The 26,403-nt window shown below is 31.7% G+C and overlaps 1 long non-coding RNA gene across 2 annotated transcripts in view; it reads right to left on the bottom strand.

Moving 5' to 3' along the window:
* The window catches only part of LOC106729610, a 458,398-nt gene that overhangs the window by 309,959 nt on the left and 122,036 nt on the right, over window positions 1-26,403 (bottom strand). The gene's annotated exons all lie outside the window — the stretch shown is intronic.

Genomic DNA, 26,403 nt, shown 5'->3' with positions numbered 1-26,403 from the left:
AGATCAATGCCTAGTTTTTAGGAGAATTTATATATAAATCCCTTTATACATACATACGTATATATATATATATATATATATATATATATATATATATATATATATATATATATATATATATATATATATATATATATATACACTAGGCACATAATTTGTTATTATTCCATTTTAATCACCTTAATTTAACTGAACATGTGCTTATTAGTCATCCATGATGATATACGATACAGGATATTATCCATTAGTATTCCAAAGCTTCTGATCTTTAGTTAAGAAACACAAATTTAACCACATAATTGCCACAGTGGCTTTGCTATGTGAATATTTGGCATGCTGCTCATACACATATTAAGCACTGCATAAATGCTTGCTATTGTAATAACTGCTAATATTATGACATGAGGTCAATAACATTAGGAGAGAAGAGTAACCACTCTGCATAATGTGAATATGCTATTCATTTAGCCCAAAGTTTTCTAATTTCTCTATGTAATTTTAACAGCTGAAATTCTATTAAAAGCATTCTTAGGTTTTATTTCTTTCTTGAATATTTCTTTAAAGTTTTTGTCCTCTTGAGTAATTTTTATTTTAATTCTTTAGTTTTAAAAACATATAAGAAATATTTTTCTCACAAAATGTAATGTTTTAGTTTCTTTGCTGAATGAGCATAATGAACATTATTCCTTTTCTTTTTGTTCTACTTGCTTTTTTAAAAATTTTTAATCAAGTTCCTTGTTTTTTTTTAACTGAAGTACAGTCAGTTTACAATGTTGTGTCAATTTCTGGTGTACAGCACAATGTTTCAGTCATACATATACATACATATATTCCTTTTCATACTCTTTTTTTCATAATACAAGATATTGAATATAGTTCCCTGTGAAACTTTTTTTATTTTATACATAGTAGTTAGCATCTGCAAATCTTAAACTCCCAATTTATCCCTTCCCACCCCCTCCCCTCTGATAACCAAAAGTTTGTTTTCTGTGTCTATAAGTCTGTTTCTGTTTTATAAATAATTTCATTTGTGACTTTTCTTTTTTTAGGTTCCAAATATGAGTGCTATCATATGGTATTTTTCGTTCTCTTTCCGGCTTACTTCACTTAGAATGATGATCTCCAGGTCCATCCATGTTGCTGTAAATGGCATTATTTCATTCTTTTTCATGGCTGAGTAGTATTTCTAAATATTCTAAATTAATAAACATATTCTAAATAAACAACCTAACCTACCACCTAAAACAATTAGAAGCACAAACAATCTACAGCCAGCAGAATGAAGGAAATAATAAGGATCAGACTTTTCTGACCAATTAACAAAATAAGAAATGAAAGAGAAGTAACAACTGATACCACAGGAATACAAAACACCATAAGAGAATACTATGAATAGTTATATGCCAAAAATTGAAGAACATAAGAGAAATAGACAAGTTTCTAGAAACACACAGTCCACCAAAACTGAATCAAGAAGAAAACAGATAATCTAAACAGAACAATCACTGGAAGTAAAATAGAATCTATAATTTAAAAAAACCCCAAAAGACCTGCAAACAGAAGTTCAGGACTGGATAGCTTCACTAGGGAATTCTATCAAACATACAAAGAACTTACACTGATCCTTCTCAAATTCTTCCAAAAGACTGAAGAAGAGGGAACATTCTGAAAGTCATTCTATGGAGTCACTATCATCCTGGATCCAAAACTAGACAAAGACATTTCAAAAAAAGAAAATAACAGGCTAATATCTTTGATAAATATAGATGCAAAAATTCTCAATGGAATACTAGAAAGCCAAATCCAACAACACATAAAGTGGATGAGACCACAATCAGGTCAAGTTGGATTCATTCCAGGGTCATGAGGATGGTTCAACATCAGCAAAACAATCCATGTGATATACCACACCAACAAAAGAAAAGACAAAAACCACAAGATCATCTCAATAGATGCAAAAAAGCATTTGATAAAATTCAACATTCATGATAAAAACTCTTACCAAAGTAGGTATAGATCTAGTAAACACATCTCAACAAAATAAAAGCCATTTATGAAAAACCCACAGCCAACATAATACTCAATGGTGAAAAGCCAAAAGCCTTCCTGCTAAAATCTGAAATTGGAAGGGAAGTAGTAAGATTGTCACTACACGCAGAAGACGTGATACTATATAAAGAAAACCCTAAAGACTCCAAAACAAAAACTACTAGAACTGATAAACAAATTCAGCAAGGTAGCAGGATAGAAGATTAACATACAGAAATCTGTTTCGTTTCTTTTACTAACAATGAAATATCAGAAAGGGAAAGGTAAAAAAAAAACTTTTAAAATTGCATAAAAAAATAAAACATTTAAGAATAAACCTGACCAAGGAGGGGACTTATATGCTGAGAATTATAAATCATTTTTATATAGAAAAAGGCTGATCTAAGTATTTTACAAAGCATTTCATGTTTTCTCTTGCTGCAAAATTATAATCTTTTAAAAACAGACATTCAGAACCTTGTAAAATATGTCACATCAAGAGCATAACAAGTACGTGGCAAGAGCAGCGCATATTTCCAAAGACCCCAGTGGCCAGTAAATGTCTCAAACAGGGAACAAGTACATAGAACAGGACCAGGTATATCACAGACATCTCATAAATGCCTCTGATAAGGAGATGAGGAAACAAATGAATTTTTAAGGCAGACTTAAAGCAGCCCATATTCTAATATCAGTGCAAGGTGTTCCTGATTGCCCTTTGGTTCACTTAGGTTTTAAAAGATATAAAAATCCCTAAAATGAGTCAATCTCCATATTCAGCTATGTGACAATAATTATGTTAACAACCCCAAGTTCTAACTCCTAACCCTAGAAAGCATCATACTTAGGAAGAAGTAGTAGTGTAGACACTGGAAGTAGTAGCGTTACAACAGTATTCTCTCGAGATCACTACAATCCCAACTTACTAACCAGGAATGTCAGAAAACAAACTCTCAGGTATGGCATCTGAGAACAAGTCTTTGCAATGATATTGACAGTTGAATGGTCAAAACATCATCAATCCACTCTCTGCAATTTTCTCAGAATTAGACTGATAGAGAAAGATCATTGAGAGAAAAAAAAATCCATGTATAGAACACAAGATGTTCTCAAATAAGCAAGCTTAGATTTGCATACTTACACAAAACTGAACCCAACATTTCATAGTCCTTTTTCTAAATTTCTCAAGTAAATAAATAAATTGCTCCTGACTTTATATTGCAAACTATTCTTACGTCTAATGAAAAATATAACAAATTCTTCATGATGATACTTCATTTTAATGTGGGTGGCTGACTGGTGTTCTAAGCTGTATTGTACAGCATATGTGCAGTCTTCTCTTAGTATAATTTTGAAGCTAGTTGTTTTTATTCCAAGTATGTGCAAAGTATATGACATAGCTGTTGTCCAAATTATGGGAAAAAAACACAGTGTTTTCTTTCTTTCATCTTATAAAAGGTTTTAAATTGAACTGTGTTTTTCTTTACTGACCTTGAACTTTTAATTTTTTATTTTTGTCTGTTTTTCCTAATTACTATTTAAACATTTTAGTTAATTTTATCCCTTATAATTTTACTTATCAATTAACATTAATAATATATTAATATTTATTAAATACTTAGTGCTTTTTGTACACCTCCATTTGTTATTTACATTTTGATCAATATTTATTACATGCTGTGGTTATCTCATTTAAAAGTTTGGCTCTCCACCCTTGAACCTCAAAGACTGACTTTATTCCAATTCATTCACTTAATGAATATATATATATATATATATACACATATATATATATATATACATATATGTATATATACACACATACACAAACTGTGTGTATATATATGTGTGTATATATATATACCCGATGTTATTCTGGGTCCTAGGTTCACAGTTATGAACAAGACAAAGAGGACCTTGCTCTTTGAAGTTTACTTTCTAAAATAGGAATATAGACAATAAAAAATAATTTAAAAAATAAATAAATGAGAAAATATTAGATTAGAAATAAGTACAAGGTAGAGAACTAAATTAAGGTGCTGCAGAGAAGAATGACAGGTAGATACTTTACACTCAATGGTCAGGGAAATCTTTTTGAGAAGATAATATTTGAGCTGAGATCTGAATTTCCAATAGATAATTTACACTTACGTCATAAGTTATTTCCTTCCTTTGTGTCCCTCATGTTTTGCATTGTTTCTCATTTGGATTTTTATTATTGTTGTCATTGCTACTATTTTATTCATTTTAAGTTTACATAGAATAAACTTCTTTTTGATGTACAATCCTATGAAATTTGATAAATGTTTACAGTCATATCATCATGACCACAATCAAGATATTAAACAATTTCATCACCCTAAGAAAATTCCTCTTGATGACCATTATAGTCAACCCCTCATACTACCCAGTTCCTGGCAAATGAGTGTTTTCTGTTCCTATAATTTACTTTTCCAGAAAACCATATAGATAGAATTGTACTTATGTAATTTTTTTTCACTCTGGCTTCTAACACTTAGCTTATGCATTTGAGATCCATCCATGCTGTTGTGTGTATCATTAGTTTGTTCCTCTTTTACTTCTAAGCAATATTCCATTGTATAGATATGTCACAATTTATTTACCCATTCACCAGTTAAGGGACATTTAGGTTTTCCCAAATTTTAGCAATAATTAATAAGACTACTATAAACATTTTCATATAGACTTTTGAGTACTCCAGGTTTTCATTTCTCTGGAGTAAATACCTGGGAGTAGAATTACTGAGTCATATAAGTTTAATTTTATAAGAAACTTCCAGACTGTTTTCTAAAATGGTTATGTCGTATTTATTTTCACTAGCAGTACACAAGAGTTCAGGTTGCTCTGCATCCTTGTTTTAAGCATTGCAAAGCTGCTTCTTCAAGATTTGTTTTCTGCAAAAATAGAATTATTTTCATCCACTTAAATTGAATAGTTTTTAAAAAGTGTAGAGAATATTGATTCATTTTTTCCAAGAAATTTGAAATTTTACAGCTGTTGGAGAATCCAAGTCATCTAATCAGTTGCCTTTATATTTTTCTTTTTTTAATCAGGTTATAGAAATTACTTTTTTTAAACTGAAGTATTGTTTATTTACAATATTATACAATATGTTTCAGGTATACAGCACAATGATTCTGTATTTTTATAGATTATACTCCATTAAAAGTTATTACTAATTAATGGCTATAATTTCCTGTTCTATATAATATATCCTTGCTGCTTATCTATTTTATACATAACAGTTTGTATCTTTAATCTCATACACCTATGGGACCCTTTCCCTTCCCTCTCCCTACACCAGCTACCAACCACTAGTTTGTTGTCTACATCTATGAGTCTCTTTCTGTTTTGCTATATATATTCCTTTGTTTTATTTTTTAGATTCCACAAATAAGTGATACCATACATATCTGTCTTTCTCTGTCTGATTCATTTCACTAGCCATTAATATTCTCTGGGTCCATTCATGTTGCTGCAAGTAACAAAATTTTATTATTTTTTATGGCTGAGAAATACATACATACATACATACATACATACATACATACATACATACATACATATATAGACATATATATACACACACACACACACCCCTCACATCTTTTTAAGCCATTTGTCTGTTGATGGAAACCGGCTGTCTTTATACCTTAGCTACTGTAAATAGTGCTGCTATGTCTTTCCATTTCTTTGTATCACCTTCAGTTTCCTTCATCAATGTTGTATAGTTTTCAGAGTATAGGTCTTTCACATCCTTGCTTAAGTTTATTCCCAGGTTTTTTTATTCAGCTGCCTATAGTTTAAAGACACTCTCAAGCAACCAGGAATGTAAGTGATCTATACTGAAGTTTAAAAAGTCTAATCAGTTAGTGATACATTTAAGAGGAGAACCAGATCTCTTCCCTTTTCTCCCATCAATCCTGTTTTCTATCCCAATGTAGTGGACTAAAAAAAGAGTGAGGGCACAGTGTGATAGGAGAAATTTAGCCTAGAGTAAATGACATTTTCTTAGCAACAGATTTTTTAAAAGGGCAGTGTGGAACCAGAGAGCTCCATGTTGGGGAATAAGACAAGAAGAGGTATCCATTAATCTCTGAACAATCCAGAGGTGGGGGATGTGAAAGCAATGAGTTGAAAATTCGAGTATAATTTTAGGTGGCGCTTTGTATCTGAGATACCGCATTCACAGATTGAACCAACAGCCAATTGTATAGTACTGTATGTAGTATTTACATACTGAAGAAAATCCAACTTTAAGTGAAACTGAGCAATTCAAACCCCATGCTGTTCAAGGGTCAACTGTGATTAGAAATATGTATAAAATAAGGGAAAGTGAAACAATTTCCTTACCATTTGTTTAAGAACTGTCTACTTTCTCTGATATTCATTTACTTATTTATATATTCACACCTATTCTAGTCTAACTTAGTAAAGCCATGACTATGCTCATGTGAAGAAAAATATTAAACAGTACAGAAAAATAGAACATAGGGAAATATTCTTCTGTTAACGCCTCTTTCCAGATGAAAATATGCAGAAAGTCTATATTTTAATAATTTTGTCTTTATTATCACTTTAAATAATATATAAATGAAAATTATTTCTCAATTTATCATAACAAGGTTATTATATAATGATTTTGTGCTGTAACAGATGACACGATGCAGTTAAAATATCTTCTGTCTATCATCCCTCACTTTTGGATTGATAGATAAATTTATATCATAAAGTGCAGTGCTTCTGAACAAGGTTGATTTTGTCCTCCAGGGAACAACTGACAAATCTGGCAAATGTGGAGACTTTTTTTGGCTACAACAACTGGAGGGTGATTCTGGCATCTAATGGGTACAGACCAGGAATGCTGTTAAACATCTTAGAATGCGCAGGACAGCACCTCATAACAAAGAATCATCTCATTCAGAAATTAATAGTTCTGCTATTGAGAAATCTTGCTAATGTATTTTCCTATAATGACTTTAGATAATACACCCAAAATGTACCTTAAACAATTTGACAGCAATGTTTGATATAATGGATTCCTTGCTATGAAAAATGAGGTAATTAGAGTTATATTCTCTTTTACTTACCTACCTAAAGTGTTTATTACATGTAGTAATTTTACATTGTTATGATTTATAAAATTTTCATTATTGATTATTAGTATAATTATAATTATATAATATGTTTTATTTGTTAAATAATTCTTAGAACTCTGAAGCATTAAATAGAATTTAATATACCATTATATAGGTAATCAGACAAAGACCATCAATAGATGTTAAAACTACTGGGTTAAAGGTAGGAATAAGATATTTAGATATCAAAATATTACTCCACATATGATTTATTCCTTTGTGGGGAAGTTCACTTTACAATGGATGGCACTGTGGTTACTTCCTGAACTGAGTAATTAAACTTAATATGTAAGGTTGGGTCATTTCATTTGCAAATATTTTCTCCCATTCTGTAGGCTGTCTTTTTGTTTTGCTCATGGTTTCCTTTGCTGTGCAAAAGTTTTTAAGTTTAATTAGGTCCCATTTGTTTCTTTCTGCTTTTATTTCCATTACTCTAGAAGCTCGTTCAAAAAGTTGCTGCTGAAATTTATGTCAAAGAGTGTTCTGCCTATATTTTCCTCTAGGAGTTTTATAGTATCTGGTCTTACATTTACATCTTTTATGTCTTTGAAAAGACAACTGACAGAATGGGAGAAAAATATATGCAAATGACATGACCAACAAGGGACTAATTTCCAAAATATACAAACAGCTTTTACAGCTTAATATCAAACAAACAAACAAAGAAACAAAAGCAACAAAATCAAAAAATGGGCAGAAGACTGAAACAGACATCTCTCCAAAGAAGACATTCAGATGGCCAATAGGCACATGAAAAGATGCTCAATATCACTAATTATTTCAAGACATGGAAACAATGTAAATGTCCATCAAAAGACGACTAGATAAAGAAGCTGTGGTATATACAATGGAATATTACTCAGTCATAAAAAGAACGCAATAACGCCATTTGCAGCAATATGGGTGGACCTAGGATTATCTTACTGAGTGAAGTAAGTGAAAGACAAATATCATATGTTGTCACCTATATGTAGAATTTTTTTAAAAATGACAATATTGCTAATTATCAGAGAAATGCAAATCAAAACTACAATGAGGTATTACCTCACACCAGTCAGAATGGCAGTCATTCAGAAGTCCACAAATGATAAATGCTGGAGACGGTGTGGAGAAAAGGGAATATTCCACACTGTTGGTGGGAATATAGTTTGGTGCAGCCATTATGGAAAACAGTATGGAGATTCCTTAAAAGACTAAAAATAGACTTACCATATAATCCAGCAATCCCACTCCTGGGCATATATCCAGAGACAACCTTAATTCAAAAAGATACAGGCACCCCAATGTTCACAGCAGCACTATTTACAACAGCCAAGACATGGAAACAACCTAAATGTCCATTGACAGATGACTGGATAAAGAAGTTGTGATACATTTATACAATGGAATACACGGTATATATACACAACATAATATTACTCAGCCATAACAAAAGAATAAAATAATGCCATTACAGCAACATGGATGGACCTGAAGATTGCCAGTCTAAGTAATAATCTATAAAGAGAAAGAAAAATACCATATAATATCACTTATCTGTGGAATCTAAAAAAAAAGATAAACAAACATATTTGCAAAACAGAAACAGACTCTCAGACATAGAGAACAAACTTGTGGTTACTGGCAAGGGGAGGGTCAGAGGGGAGAAATTAGGAGTTAGAGATTTGCAGATATTAATTGACAATATATAGAATAGATAAACAAGTTCATGCTGTATAGTGCAGGGAACTATATTTGATATCTTGTAGTAACTTATGGCGAAAAGAATATGCAAACAAACATACGTATGTTCATGTTTGACTGAAGCATTGTGCTGTATACCAAATTGGCACAACACTGTAAACTGACTATACTTCAATAAAGATATACATTAAAAAATAAATAAATAAAAATGTAAAAAAGATACAGATTCTATTAACAAACCAAAAACAGACTCACAGACATAGAAAACAAACTGGTTACTAAAGGGGAAAGGATGAGAAGGGATAAATTAGGGAGTGAGGATTAACAGACACACATTACTATGAATAAAATAGATAAACAACAAAGACCTATTGTATAGCACAGGGAACTACATTCACAATTTTTTGTAATAATATATAGTGGAAAAGAATCTCATAAGAAAATATATACATGTATGTATAACTGCATCACTTTTGCTGTACACCTGAAACTAGCATTGTAAATCAGCTCCACTTCAACAAAAAATAAAAAAACATGTAATGGGACAAATTCATATCGTGTACTTCGTGATACGATGCAATGTGAAACAGACCACATCATCTAATCATGAGGAAACAATCAAATACATTCATATAATGGGAAATTCAACAGCTCTTTTAAAAGGTCAATATCATGAAAGACCAAATAAAGAAATATAAAAAGGTAGGGGTACTGATCAAGATTGAAGAAGACCAAAGAGACATGATTACCAGATGCAGTGGGTGATCCTTGATTGTATCTGTATCAGAGCTATAAAAAAAACTTTTCAGACATCTTTTGAGCATAAGTATGGAGTGAATATGAGATAACGTTATTGTACCAGCATTATATTTATTGGGTATGAGATAGGCTAACTTCCTTGATTTTTAAGGTTACGTAGGAGAGTTTCCATGATACATCAGCAACTTATTTTCATATGGTTCAGTGAGGGGATGGGAAGGCATGTATGACATGCATATTCAGAGAGCAAACTAGAGCAACTGTGACAAAATATTAATAGTCATCGAATGAGATAAAAAGAATATCTAGTTTATTAATTCTATCATTTTTCTACTTTACTACAGGTATGAAATTCATCAAAATAAAAATTGTTAACTACTTTATGTTTATTCTCTGATAAAAGCTTGAGAACAAATCTCAAATGTTTTATAAAAAGTGGACTTTATGTAGTGGTATAATGATAAATATTTAAAAATTAGGTTTCCTTGGGGGAAAAAAAGCCCTCACTTGAAGCATATTTTTTGTATCTCATAGTCTAAACAGTCTTGCCATGATCAATTTCAAGTACTGAATACAGAATTGGAAAGAGATGTCCAGTACCACACTACTCTATGGTTTTTCCCCCATACAGATAGATGTAAATAACCTCAAAAGCATAAATAATAGTAAAACGTAGTAAGATAATTAGGAAGTATTACATTTTGAGTACTTATTTCCTCTCTTTAAAATGTAATTTATTTAAGTAAAGTTTATGTTATAGAATTTTTAATAATGGCTGTATTAGAAACCACCTTGCAAAATTCCTAAAACATTCAATTGGTTCTCATTAGGCTCTAGAAGCCAACTGGTCCTATGCTTGGGAAGATTCCTAGAGGGGAAAATGGAGCCTGAGAGTGCAACAAAGTTGAGATTATACTACTCTCCATCCTGGTCAGACATCAAAAGAGAAAAATAACCCCTCAAAAAAAGGTGGCTCTCCTTTCCCTCCAAGAATTACAATTTTGTATGATGTATTAATTAATTTATGTGTCAAGCACAATTTTAGATTCTGGGGTAACAGCAGTGAACAAGACAAATGAAATCCCTTCTCATGGACTCCATTATTGTTGCATTATGACTCACTCCTTTTAATTTGTTGACTCATAACTTGGAGCTTCTCCTCGGTTCCCATGGAAAAAACCATGTTTATTCTTGGAATATAGTTTAGTATGTGGAATCAGGAAAGTCTGATTTCCTTAAAAGAAAAAACTATATTCATTACCCTTTCCTGGTAATTCTTAAGTTTCACAATCTGTTCATTACTTTCTGGTTTCTCACTGCAAGTTTGCTTTCGTAATTATGTTTTCATAATTAAAAAAGAAATGTTGGAAGTAAAGAGTGGCAAATGGGTTTCCAGTCCATTATCTTAAACCAGAAGATATTATCTGATAATTTTCAAAGAGATTGTCTAAGTAGATTACCTCAGTAGGATGATGTAGAAAAGTTCTGTCCCTTCCTGAAAGTACAGTAGTAGCTTTCAAGATGTCTTTAGTAGCCTTACGGATCACCATAACTATTTTTTAAATCAGTAAGAATGAAACTTTAGAGTGAAAGAATAATAACTAACTGAGTATAATTCCATAGCTTCTCTCTAATTGTCCAAAATATTAACATATTTTTGTAACATATTTGGTTCTAAGGTATTACAATTTCTACTCACTGTACTAAAAATTCTAATAGATATAAAAATACAGAAAAAATAGTCCCTGATATCAATCTGGTCAGAAATTTTATCTGTTTTTAACCTTTTTATAGAATTAATATATATTTGTGTTTTTAGCATATGTTTTATATTTATTATTTTCATACGTTTTTGACTGAACAAATTTTTACTTGCTCGGCAATGGAAACTGTATGCTAAAAGTTAAGTTTACTTTAGAGACTGTTTAGAGTTAATCATATTTAGAATTTTAAGTATATATTGACCTCATTCGTTAGTCATCTCAGAATTTTGTGGTTCATTAAATCTGCTATTACAATAAAAAGGCAGGATAGTGCTTAATTTCTTTTATATGTAAAGTTAAAATTTTTTATTCCACCTAACTAGGGTAGAAATTTAACTGAGATCCATCAAAACATAAATTTTGTTTGGTTAAAAAAGCTTAAATATTGATAATTAAGCATTAAAAATGTTCATTATTTTACATCTCATCCTAGATAGTACAAAGTGACTTCTGTAATCCAAGGAAAACTAGATAAATTACATCTTTGTATAATGTTATATACATCATCTTCCCACTTTTTAATCTCTAGACTGCCCACTATCAATTTTAAATCATGATCATAGTAAAGATTTCAGCCTTACATCTTTTATGTTTTATTCACAGTGATGAAGATGTTAATCAAATCAAGATGCCAAAATGTAAAGTAATAGCCTGTTAGAGAAGGTTTGTATTTGTATTCAGGTTGTACATAATATAAATTGCTCTAAAGGGTTTTTCAAGGTCTCTTTTGAAAAAATTACTTGATCAAAATAAAAAATAAACCAATATATTCTATGTAACTACTTATGGACAGTGTATATTTTTAAAGTATTTTGACTTTTTATTGTCAATACAAATACACTCCATAACCAGTTCATTTCTCTAGTGCTTCATTATTTTCCTTTTTTGTACAATTAGTTTTTGTCTTGTTCTTTCTGAGTAAAGCTGCTATATAGAGACACCTGCTGGGAAATAAATGAACAGAATGAAATTCAAACCTGAGCTTTGGGAACAAAAAAGCTTCCCTCTTATATAAGTTAAGTACATTTTCTTCATACAACATATTTCATCTCAAGGCACATTTGCCTCTGAAATATATCAAAATCCATCTACATCTTGAGTTTTCCTATTGATCTAAAAATCTCTACCTTGGCATGAAGTTTCTAGAAACTAAATACAGTTTCATCTGCTATGTACAAAAGGTATATGATTCAGGATAGTTGCAAAATATTTCAATCAAGTCATTTATTAGATGTTCACATGTGTTTTTAAAGAAATTTTAAAGGAAATTATTTTTCAAAATTATTTTACTGTTACTTTGTAAATTTTTACATCTTAATTTTTAATTAAAACATTTGCTAAAGCAAGGCAAACTTTTATCCTTTGTGAGTTTGATGTAAATATTCTGAATTAATGAAAATGGTCTCTTAAAAATCTATTTAAATAAAACTTTGTTGTCAATTTCAATTTAAGTGAGTTTCCCAACTGTAAGGCAACAGATTAAAAACTTAAGAAAGTACATTTAAAAGGTACAGTGTTTAACAACAATCACATAGGAATTTCAACTGTGTTCCAATCTCAAATCAAGCTTAACTTTTTCAGAACTATGTTGATGTACAAAGTTACTATAAGATGATAAGACTTTGAGATGATATGAGCACATCTGATTTCTGGAGTGATTCTAACAATTTCATCTAGGTGCTCTGCTGAATATCAAATCATAGGCAAGATTATGGCCAGGTCTTGGAGTATAGCCACTACAGCAGTGCTCAAGTAATATTCACCATAATTCAGCTGAACATGGACCAGTCATGCGTGGAGAATAGCTGACAGCAGGATTTCCAAGCACCTGCTCTATGCTTCCAACCAAATAGGGAGAATACGTTATATAGTGACAAACTGATATCTGGCCTCCAACCATGTGGCAAAGAGGCTGACAATTGCTAAGAGGCCAACCAAAGTTGTCATGATTCAAGACATGGTGAGTACTGTATAATTTCAGAGGAGAACAAGAGAATACACTTTTAGAAATAATAGTTATACTTGCTATTAAATGACCTTAAAAATCTACACTGTCCTATTCAGATCAAATAAGCAAATCCATTCCAAAATATTCCACAGCGTGTTGAGAGAATAGTATACAGGATAAAAACATAAACTCTGAAATCAGACAAATTCAAATTCAGTCTCTAGTACTATGTAGCTGATACAATATCCTTGGGCAAGATCTTTAACAATTTAAAATAGTAATTTCCTCATTAGTACAAAAGAGATATTAATGGTACTATGGGATGATTGATATTAAATGAGATAATGCATACAAAATGCTTCCTAGAATATTTGGCATATGGTAAGCATTTGACTAACATTAATATTTTAACATTGATCACTAGTTACAGAGATGTCAATAAATCATTGTACACATCATTTCTACTACTTTTGTTGGATCATATGACATTATTATTTATGTTCTTTGGAGAAAGTTATTGCCAGAATCATAAATTTTGGTTTTTAGAACATTATTAAATCAATTGGAAAATCAAACTGAAAGACATATCTCAAAAGACACAGCTTTTAGGTAGACTGAATTTTAAACACTGCAGATTCTATGTATTGTTTTCAATCATCTTTGATAAAATTCACAACCTTATTTTACCAAAATTTTTAAATATACCAGCAAAAAGAAAATTCTGTATTAATTATGAATTTTATACTTAGTTATAGCTTCTGCCTCACCATTGTGGCTTCTCTTGGGTCTCACCCCTGGCCTAACCACTCAATATTTAGAATAATATAACATGAGTAGTCATGAAATTCCAAGGCAAAATATGGAAGAAAACTTTAGTTGGGATTCTAAAATGACTGAAGCCATATCACAGTGTGAATTACAACATAATGTGCTATGGGACCAGAGATGAGAAAATTAAACTATTAACCTAAAATGGCTGAGTAGAAAAAAGTGACACCAGAACAACTGCAAACTGGAGGCCCTAAATAATAGCACCAGTACTCACTGTCTACTCTTTATAAGGAAACAAAGCCAGGTTTTCAGGGTTTCTTGTTTTGCTTTTGTGTTTGTTTTACATGTGATTGGAGTATGTGCTATTGGACAAAGAGAGAAAATTGGGACTGTTTACTTTGTGTAAGATTGAGGCTCTTATTTTGCTTGATGTTCTTCCTAGAAATAAGTAAAAAATATATATGATATATCTACCAAGAAACTAATTTAAACTTTTCACTATATAATGTCATGAGCATGTTTGATATGCTTTTATCAAGCAATGATTTTAACAAGACATAATATTAAGTTAGATGGATGATAGATAAATAGATGACTGACAGATATATAGATAGACGGATGTACAGACAAATACATAGATAAAATTAAAATGATTGATACAGGTTTACCAGTTGGTATTCTTTTGATTATGTGGGAAAGTAAAAGATAAGAGAAAGGATAATTGTGATAATAACCTAGAAGGAGCACATAACCAAAGTTCACAATTTAGAAAAGTTTAGCAGGAAGATATCGGCTTGGGAAAATCCTATAAAAAGATTACATTTGGCCAACTATTTTTCTTTAGAACTAGAGAGCAAACTATAAAATAATAATTTAGTGTTCCACTTATATTACTTTAACTAAGCAACTTTTCTTGCATGTGCCATACTACCTAGACCCAGATATAAGCAAGACTGAACTCATTATTGTCCCCTGAAGACAGCATGAATGTAAATCAGCTAAAATATAAGGCTCAGGATAACTTTTGGATTGGTAATAAAATTCATGGTGCTTAAATTGCTCACTTCTAATGCATATTTTACAAGTCTCAGAGGAAACCTTTGAAACATAGATTTTCCCCTTTCCTCATTACTGTCCTTGATGCACTTTGAAACTCTGTAAGATGAATTTAATATTTTCTGTAGCAATGAAAGTATCTATCTGAGATTATCTGAAAGTGAGACAGAACATTGTCTATTTACAAAACTCCATTTTGAATCACTAAATGGGAAAGCTGAGGATAAATGTGTCCAAAGTCATAGATTTGACATCAGAAAGAACTTGGTCTTCCATGGCATAGTGTAGTGCTGGTTTTTTCACTTAGTTCCTTAATATAATGAATTATGAATGATTATTTACTGTTAGCACAATCAGCCTTTTAAAGTAAATTTTTCTATGGTGGTTACATGTTCATTTTGACTTACTTATATTATCATTCCTTGTTCTCTGTTTGATAATATGCTCTGGGTGTTACTGAGTGATGGTCTATGATCATAAAAGAATACCAAGCCTACTGGCCTATACTGGAGATGAGTATATAATCTTTATTTCACACTCATCATTCCTAAAATAGCTTATCAAACCAACTAGAGGAACCAGAGAAACATTCCATAAGGATACACAGATGTCAGGAAAAGTAACAAATCTTTTAGATTCTGGTCTAGAATCTTGTTTTCCTTTCGAAGTATATTAACTAATTCAACTTAATAATAACTGTGACTGTATCCCACTAATTTTTATGATGAAAGAGAGAATTCGAATGATACCAGAATTTAAATCAGGTAGACTTTAAGTAATTTTATAATAAAGAATATAGACCTGTCAAAAGTATAGATAAACATTAACTTGACAAGAAAACAGTTATTTTTGCGGGGGAGGGGTTGCTGATTTTAAATTTTACTTTCATTCTTTTAAGATACTTTTGCTGGGTATAAAAACTACATTGATAATTATTTTCTATAAGAACTTTGAAGAAATCATTTAACTGTCTTCTAGTTTACATTATTGTTGAGAAATCAGGTGTTTCTCTTTTAAAGCTCATCTGTAATTTTTTTTCCCATCCAGATGTTTTGTACTGGTAGTTTCAAAACAATATGCCTAGGTGTGAATTTCTTTTTATTTCTCCTGATTGCGATACTCTGACTGGTTATATATATTCATCAGTGACTTCCATCAGTTCCATGGTTCCCTCTCAGGTAATCAAATATTGTTTATTGTCACATTCTGACTGCCCTCTCTTTCGGCATAATTGATTAAAACTTCACTCTATCCTCCTTGTATCTTATCTTTTGTCATATTTCTTTCTGACCTTTACTTCTTTTGAAATAATTTCTTCTGTCTTCCACTTAACTAATCTTTTCTTGTCTGTATCCAATCTGCCCTTAAATAGATACAGTGGGTTTTTAATTTCATTACTTGTACTTTCAGGTCACACTGTACAATTTATTTTTCTATAAATATTTTCAAATGATTTTTCTCTCTTTAGACATAGTAATTATTGTTGGCTTATAATCTGCATTATTTCATAATTTGAACATATTACGAGTCTGATTCTACTATCTATTGTTTTTGCTGATTTCAAATTCACTCTGCCTTACTGATATGTGTGTTTGTTTTTCCCTATGATTTCATAATATTCCCCAGGAATTTTTTTCATGCAAATTACTTAAGGCCAAGAATGAATCGTATTCCTCTAGAGATGATTTCATGTTGCTTCTGTCATAGACCTAGGGGTACTATTAGTTTGGGCTAATTTTAAACTTAATTTATGATTCAAGAATTTTGAGAACATTCAGATATTCCTAATTTGACTGTAAATTTGTAAATTAATAGGGCTGTGATTATAATTTGTATGATATATTTTTCTAATTCTCTGGGAGGAGAAGGCAGGTTTATTTTGTTTCATCCTTGCCCTGAAAGTATAATCTTCTAGAGCTCCAGTTCTAAGAAGTAAAGTATTATCTAACAGACTTTTCTTGGCCCTAGACTTTGATCTCTTTCATTTTTGTCCTGAAAGGGGCAATCAAATGTTAAATTTACTTTCATCAGATTCAGCAGACATCCAGTGTTCTATTTACCTATCTAAGTTTCTGAATTCTTTTCAGATCATTGCCTGGTAATTTATGACATTATCTCAGTAGTGCAGTGTTTTCAAAAATATTTAAAATATTTTAAACAACATTTTTCCTTTTTTCTAAGAGAGTTGGTCCAAATAACCTGGCCTGTTAGGTATGAACATGGAGCCCTTCTCTTCTTCCTGTTCTACTACTGCTTAAGGTCAAAACATTTCACTTAAGTAAGTTCCCTTTGTAAAAAAAAAAAAAAAGAAAAGAAAAAAAAAGAAAGAAAGAGAAAGAAAAACCTGCAAAAAAAAAGTCATTTTGTGAGGGATGTAGAAGTAGAATAATAAAAACTACAACGTAAGGAGTAGTGATAATTTTTTCATAGAAAGATAAGGAAAAAAGCATATATACAAAGTGGTTTTTGTTTTAATTTTGATATTTGAAGAATATTAACCTAAACTGTGTAAAAATACTTTAGGCTAGACAGCACAAAGGGTTTTAGCTTGAGGAAATAGGAGTGGTTTACATCACCTACATTACCAGGGCATTTATATAGGATATGTTACCATAACAAAAATACTAGCTATTATTTACTGAGTATACTTTGGAGGCCAGATAATTTAACTGGATTATTTTACATAATCTTCACAACTTCCCTAGAATTATGTCCTTCTCATAGATGGTGAGGTAAGGTCCAGAAATATTAAATAGTTACGCAGGGCCACAGCTATAATGAGTGACAGAACTGAGATTCAAACCCAGAAAATTTCATTCCAGAGCTCACTGGACTCTTACCCAAGACAGTGTGTGATAATTTAGATGTGTTCATGTTCTCTACAATTTATCAGGTAAACTCAAATTCTTTCCCAGCCCTATGAAAACACATACTGATGTAGAAGTACACTTCAAAATTTATTGATTATTTGTGTTTGAGCAAAACATAAACATACACAAACACTCTACCTTGTGTTTATTATCTTCACAGTATCAGATTCACATGTTCATATTTTTTCTTAAGTGAGATACTAATATGGAGATTTTATTTATTAAAACTCAGCCACTCTTAATTGTAATTGGGTAAGATTATTACTTTTAGTTGTTGGATGTTAGTTTGACAGAAGAAAAAAAAAAGAAAAAAAATCAAATTCGAGACCAATGTGTAAGATATTATTTATTGTGTCCGTAGAAATACTAATTATCTGGTTAACATTATGGCAAAGGAAATGAGGTGAGGTATTAATCATTGACTTATTCTTCTAAAAGGACATTTCAAATACATCTATAATCCTTTTAAATAAAACAAAATTCCACCTACTTATTTTCTACTGTAAGATTGTTTTTCAGAATTCAGCTTGATCCAATAAGGTTATGGGCTAAGTCATATCTCAGAATTCCTGGTGACAGCAGTTAACCTGAAAACCTAATGTCAACCTTATACAGCCAGATTTTCCCCTCCAGCTTGAATTTAAAGACCAATCTGAATATTAAGTAAATCAGTTTATTTTGATGCAAAATAATAAAAATACTGAATATAGCCTATGAAATGACTGATGTATGACATTACAATTGCATGAAAGCTTGACTGATACACTTTGTATTCCTCAGGCAGCGAATCGGTATCATGAATAAGAGTATTTTAAAAATATATAAAAATATGAAAAAACAAAGGGCAGGCTGAAATGGCGAGGGAGGAGATGGCCTATTTATTATGCAGCAACCTAAAACTATTGGAAGATATGTTAAGTGAATATAATTTTCAACTTTCACTCTGGGAGCAACTTAGCAGAAATAATTTCTCAAGTTAATCAAAATATGAGAAACAATTTTTTTTTAAGTTGTAAAGAAATTTCTATGATGCCAGGCTCTGTAGATTGAGGGTTAATATACACTAAATATACATTAAATATACACTAAAAACTGTTCAACCACTTGTGACCCAAACAAAAACCTGCCAGTCTCTGATTCTGAATTCAGTTTGGGTCATGACCTCTGTTTTATTTTTAAATGGCTCATTTTGCCCATTATAAACAGAGAAAACATAGCTTTTTTTGCATGAAATCACATACTGGTGTGCTACATGCCCCAGAAAGGAGAAAACAGTAGTGTATATTAATCTTTTACAACAACTACATATGAAACAACAATAGGCCTGGGAATTTTATCCCTACTTTAACCACAACTTAAATGAATCGAATAAGCTGCTTTAAAACCCCATGACTGGTTGATTTAACATTCAAATGACTCAAAGAGTTCACCAAACTTATATTGTTTGTTTTCAGAATACTTGACACATAGTTCTTCAAACCTATCTAAGCCATTATTAAACGACATAAAAGGTGTTTACTGCTTCAAAAGGCAGCCTACTGGAATATTGCTTTTTTTCCCCTCTGAGATACACAATCCTTTAAATGGCACTTTCTATAAATGCTAGATCTTTTCTAGTAAGAAGAAATGCTGTGATCTCAGAGAAGCCTCATGTATTGTGACAAATATCTGGGCCTCTGGGCTGTTTATCTAATGCTGAACCTGGACTATATGCATCTCCATATCTATGTTTTCCTCTGTATAGCTCATCTTTGTTGACAAAATAAGTGAAAAAATATACTCTGCTCATTCATCAAAAAAGAAAAAAGGCTGAAAAAGAAACATAGTAAACTATATCAATTCTATTAGAAAGCTACAGTGAAGGTTACTTTGGGTAAGTTCAACCCATGAGGTCTTATTGAACACCTACAAATGGAGATAAATCTGCCCTGTTACACCATATCCCAAAGCTCTTCGACAGAAGAACTTTCCTGTTTTCTTCACTAAGAATGCAATAAGTTTAAGTGAAAATATAAGAATAACAAGATAATTTAGGGTAAATTACAGTATGTTAATGCAATAAGAATTTATGAAGACTCAGTAGAAGGCACCGTGTTACATACTATGAAGGAAAGCTAGGAAGTATACTACTACCACCACATCTGCTCTAAGGAAATCTCTAGTTAATTAACCACTATTTATTTCTTCAGTCAATTAAGTCAGCTCTTGGTCTCCTTCCCAATCTAGGCATGAATACTTTAGCCTTTTACTTCAACTCCATACTCACACAAGCCCCCTCCATTCCTCTACAAAGCTGTTGTTCTAAATCTTTAATTACCAAGTTCACAATCAAATAGCAGCTTTTTCTTAGTAACTAGTATAGCTCCAACTTACCAAGAAAATAGAGGCTAGCCAGAGAAGTCTTTCCTCTTCCTTAAGTTTCATTCAAAATCTCTTTTACAGTGATCCATTTTCAAAACCATCTCAGTTTCATTTGTTTCTAGGGTGTTAGATCCATATCCTCTGGTCTGTCCTCAGCAAATACCTCCCATTTAATCTACTTCTCATCTCTTCATCAGATATATCCCCTTTTATGAAAAAAAAATGAAAGTATACAAATACCACACTGAAAAGCATTTGTTCCTTTGTTCTATGCTTATATCCATTTTCAGTGTTCCCTTTTGTAATGATGAGTAGCATTCATTTCTTACAACTCTCTTCACCACAAAGTCAGCACAGGCCTCCCGCTAGATATTCAGAGCTCTCTTAAGGTGCAGAGGCTGTTTCTCCATATTTGCCTTTCTCATACAGTTTCCTCTGATGCTGCTTTCTACATAAATGTATTACTGATCCTTTGAGGTGAGTCCAAATACCATCCTCTTGAATAAATCATTTGGGGATTTCTTCCCATTCCATCCCCAGAAGAATTAATCACCTCTTCATTTGTAATTCTACAATGTGGGTTGTTCACTATGCTGTGTTCACATTTTAGTATTACTTGTAGAAATACCCTTCTTTCACTAAATTATGTAATCTTTGTGAACAAAGATATTGTCTCTATCATCCTTCCTACTCAGTCATCTCTAGCATAATGCCTGACACACAATTGGTGCTCAAAGTATATTTATGGCTATTAGTTGGTTCGATCCCTCAAGAAGATGGTTATCAAATATGTTTATAGAAAAAAACATAGATTGATATTATACGAATTTAGAGAAAGATTACTCCAGGGTGATCTAAAGAAAGCTAAAATGTACTTGAGGAGAAAATAATTCCAAACAGTTACACCAGGTAACATCTCTTATTGTACAGAAAGAGTAGATTGAAAAAAAGGTCGAACCTGAAAACGCATAATGCTTCCTAAAGGAACATTAAACATCTAATTTACCCAGACTTTTGTAAGGAAAATAAAGTTTGAAAAATAGGATGAAGGGTGAAGAACTTTGCATCAGTCAGAAATGGGTCTGGATGCAAGTGACAAAAAAACTGGACAAAAATAAGAGAGAAACATTTTTCTCACATATAAGTGACATCAAAGCGAAACATTCAAGAGTTAACCAGTCATTCACACTTTGTGCTCCATAATCATCAACACAATGCCTTCCACCTCCTATTCCAGGTGGCACTTTGAACTCCAAACATTCTGCATATCATTAAGGAAAAAGGAGCAAGGAATGAAAATGGTATACTTTTTCTCTCTGAAGACATGTTCTGGAAATTTCAAATAACTGGTCAGAACTTAGTGCCAGGGCCATACCTAGCTGCAAATGAGACCAAAAAGTTGTATTTCTTGTGAATAGGATTTTCTCTCTTTGCCAAAGATTTTTAAAGGTAAGTTGAAGTGTTTGCACTTTTAATGGTGAGAACATACAGGTCAACTCAGAAAATATGTTTTCATAAATTGATACTTTTAGGAATTGAATCAACACCTGTTGGTTTGTGTCTCTAATGTTTCAGAGAAAAATTAAGCACTCAGTTTCTATTTGCCTAGTAATTGTTCATCACAGCTATTTTTCTCTTTAAAAATAAAAGCAATCATTATAACATTCAGCTAAAAGGAACAAAGGAAATCTGCCAAATATAGTTCTTATCTCTGTGATTATATAACAGTGTTTTATTTTGTTTTGTTTGCCCAGTTCCATGTGAATGGTCATTTCAGCAAATAACACTGAAATACAGACATTTAAACACAAGCAAAGGGTGACTCCCTACTTCTGTTTGCTGACTGATTTGGTTTTGTTGAATGTAAATAAGCAAAATCATTTCTTTCAAAATAGCTGCCAGGGATCATCCCTCATTAATCGTGGCAAGGCTTTTCTTGCCTACATCATAAACCCAGCAGCAGGAAGTACTAATGCAAAGCTCACATATCTCCCAAGTTAGCCCTGGAGTGAATTCCATTCCTCCTCATGCTCAGATCCTAAGTTAGGAAACATACTGTTTCTTTAATTTTCAAATGAATTCTAAATGTGAGAATAAGAAACAGTGCTCTAAGTATTACATATTTATATGCTTTGTATAATTGAAGATAAATAATTATAGAAAAATGATAATAGGAGTTAATTACTTCAGGGCATAAAATTACAGTTTTGATAGATATATTTTCTTCATATACAATCTGATCTGAGTAAATGCAGGTATATCATAACCAAAGATGAAATAAGAAAACATACTGAAAACATAAAAATATTTTTTCTAATAAAAGGCAAATTAGTTAGCTTCAGACATGTGTCTTAACATTCTGAACTACTCATGAAGTACTAGCAATTAATAAATGTATAAAAACTAAATAAATAGAAGTATGTGCTACCAAAACTGAGATGACAAAAAACGTTTTCAAAATTTGAAAGTTTTACTAACCCTAAAGACCTATACTAAGAAAAGCAAAGTGTCCAGCTTATGCTTATAAAATTAAGTAACCTCAACAAGATACAATAAGGCAGAAATATTTTTGTTGCACATTATATATCCCCTCAATATCTTCTTAATAGTTTACATAGAAAAGCACTCATCCATTCCTCCTTCTACTATGAGGGAGAAATTTTATAATGTGATCAAATCATTGTTCTCAATCACCCTGGCTTCATATTTTTTCATCCACTTAAAGACTTCAAGAAAAGAACAAAAAGAAAGTATGGTGGATGTGGACACATTAATCCTCATATGTGTCACCCCTAGGCATAAAACACTTTAGGTGAAGGCAAGGAATAATAAGATTTCTAGAAGTACATTCTGGAACTTATATTTTTTTCATGGACCACAGTCCAGAATATCAGAGAATAAATCAGCTCATGATAAGATCTCAGACTAGGAGAAAAGTTGTCAAGTAGAGCCTGCTGGGTCCTAGAAACTGGGCAAGAAACTGTGCTCTTCAACTCTAGAGCAGAGTAGAGAATTCTAGCACCTCCCAAGAGATAGTGAATCAGAACCAAGAGAAGAGCCACATACCCTGCCTATGGACAGTTACTAAATTTAACAAGCTTTCTTCTCAATCAAGGATGAGTAAGGGGAAGAAATACCAACTAGTAATGTACAAAAAAATGCTACAGAACATAAGAACAAAAACAGTAGAAGAATCTGAGGAAGAACACAGTACAGTACTTGTTCAACTGCAAGAACCAAAAGAAAAAAATACGCATATTATAGTAAAATATGCATATATATGAAAAATCAGTAGTTTACATGGATAAATCCAGCTACCTCAAAATCTACAAAGACTAGTATAGTTACATGAAGACTTCAAAAGGCAATAAAGGGTGGTAAAGACTGAGAAACTGGCCAATGCAGGCTATTTTTAAAGAGACAAACACTAATCAGCACCATCTAAATGTTGTCAAGCATGAGTTCATTGTTATGAGATTTCAGATTTGAGAAGTCTGAAGATATTTTAGAATCTCTTTCTACCTCCCTCATTTCCTTCGTACTTTCCTTCCCTAACATGTAGGCCAACAAAAGAATGACAATAACAAGAAAACATTACGTGCCAAACAAACCACATCAATATGCTGCATAGAGAAGACAGTCTTTTTCTGATTCTTCTTAATAGAATATAACTAAAAAGTTGCAGAATCAAAAGCAGGAAGTCAAAAAGAGAAGAGCAAATAATGAAAGAAACAACACAATGTGCTAAGTGAGCTGAAACCTCAATATTCAATAATAAAATTAGAATTCACAACAGAGGCATTAAAAGGCATAAATTACATTGTAGTTACGAAAATCAGAGATGTCAATGATGATTTAAGAAACTCTTAAATATCAAAAGAAACAAAGGAAATAAGAATGAATAATAAGAGAGAAGAAAATAGAGGAGGAAACAATAGGAAACAGAACACATAGAGCTAGCCCAGGAATTATTATTGGTATACCATCACAGTGTGCAGTAGGATAAAGAAATAAAAATTCCCTGACCTAAGAATACCCTGAAAATGAAGACTGATAATGCATATTATATACTTCAGATAAAACAACTTCAGATAAAATAACTAAACAAGTTAAATCGAACTTAGGCATATTTTGGAAACATTTTTAAGGTTAACACCAAGAGAAAATTTGAAGAAGGCAGTCTATTAGAGAAATACTGAACTCGTTTACTTCAATACTTCTCCAAATTCCAATAAAATGAGAGCCAAGTACTTAAAAAAAATTCAATGTGCAAGGTCAAAGAGCATGAGGGATTTTACAGAGCAACAGAATTTCATGAGCTAGAATGCAGAAAATCAAGATGCAATTTCACCGGTCCTGAGAAACGTGATTCTAGGATGTCAGTAGGGAAAGCCCTGGTGTTGATTAACAGGTATTTATTGAAGTTGGCATGATGATGATGGCTCTGAAACACAAGATTTATGTGAAAATATGTTTAAAAAGAATTTGAGCCCACAGATATGTTCAACCAATGTGTGCAGGTTTATGATTGCCTTTTTCCATGAGGGAGAAGGCAGATTTATTCTGTGAAGAGAGTGAAGTAGAGGCTCTTTGCACTGGCAGATATCTAGCAAAATTAAAGACAATGATAGCCATACAAAAACTAAAGAATTTAAAGTCTTCACCTAGAATCATGACATTTCCATCATTTGTCCTCTTTTGGCTTCTAGAATGAACACAACAAGGCTTATATCTTTCCATGAAGGATACTGAAATGTTCTCTGAGAAATGTGAACAAAAGAGGAGATAAGAATTAAAATAATGACTACGAAGGTTTCTCAGTAAATGAACCTGACCAGGTTACCCTATACTGAAGAAAAGCACTGGTAACTCTGTCCATGTACACAGAGATTTCAATTAGGTATCCAGTAAAAAGTTCTGAAGTAAGACAGAGGCCACACAAATACATAAATAAAAAACCCAGTAAAACAGAGTATGCTGCAAAATTACCCCCTATAATTAAAAACACTTCTGTCAATATTTTTAGAAAAGTAAGAAGACACATTGCATCATTTTATAAAAATGATTCTATTTTAAAAGAGCATTAAAAACTGAAAATATGCATTGGAAATTAGATAAATGATAGCAGAAATGAAAACCTTAGTAGGGCTGTATTATGAGATTGAAGGAATTTTGTAAAAAGAGGGCAAAAAGACATAAACATGATAAACAGAGAAAATATAAGAAAATTAGTAGATCAGTTCAAGAGGTCTAAGCTAAAAAGCAATGAATTTCTAAAAGATAAAATAATATAAAAGAAGAAGAGGAAATCATCAAGGAAGCAAATTTTTAAATGCTTCAACATAGAAAAACATGAGTTCATAGATAGAACAGATTCACTGAATGAATGCCCAAAACCATGGATGAAAACAGACTCAAGATAAGGATATCTTCAAGATATTTCAGAACTTAAGAGCAAAGAGCTAATCTAAAAATCTTTAAAGAAAAAAAGAAATAAAAATAAGCTTTAAGCAAAAGATGAAGAGAACGATGCTTTCACATTTAACAATAGCAACTCTGCCTTCTAGCTTAGTAAAGCAACTGATTTCCAACCTAGAATTCTTGACCTAAACAAATTATCAATGAGTAGCTGAATACACTATGAGAAATATTACCTTCAGTGCACAATTATTAGGAAACTACTGGAGAATGTTCTCCAGAAAAAGTTAAGGAATAAACCAAAAAAAAAAAAAAAAAAAAAGAATAGAAAGATACAGAACACAGGAAACAAAGTGTTCGTCAAAAGAGAGCTACAGGATCACAACCATGCACTACATCTTAAAAGTAGACCAGCCAGACTGGAGCACATCAACAGTTTCCAGGAACATTTCTAAGTAGTTAAAATTGATAGAATTCCTGATATTGTTTAATGCATTAGCAAGTATTTATGCAACTTGAGGAGAGATTAGGAACAAATTAGTGATAAATACATTGAAAGAGACTTTTTTTTTTTAATCCAGGAAGAT

This window comes from Camelus ferus, chromosome 6, assembly GCF_009834535.1.
Source record: "Camelus ferus isolate YT-003-E chromosome 6, BCGSAC_Cfer_1.0, whole genome shotgun sequence".
Lineage (NCBI taxonomy): Eukaryota > Metazoa > Chordata > Mammalia > Artiodactyla > Camelidae > Camelus > Camelus ferus.
Note: the sequence above shows the minus strand (reverse complement) of the source record. Positions and strands in the feature narration are given on the sequence as shown.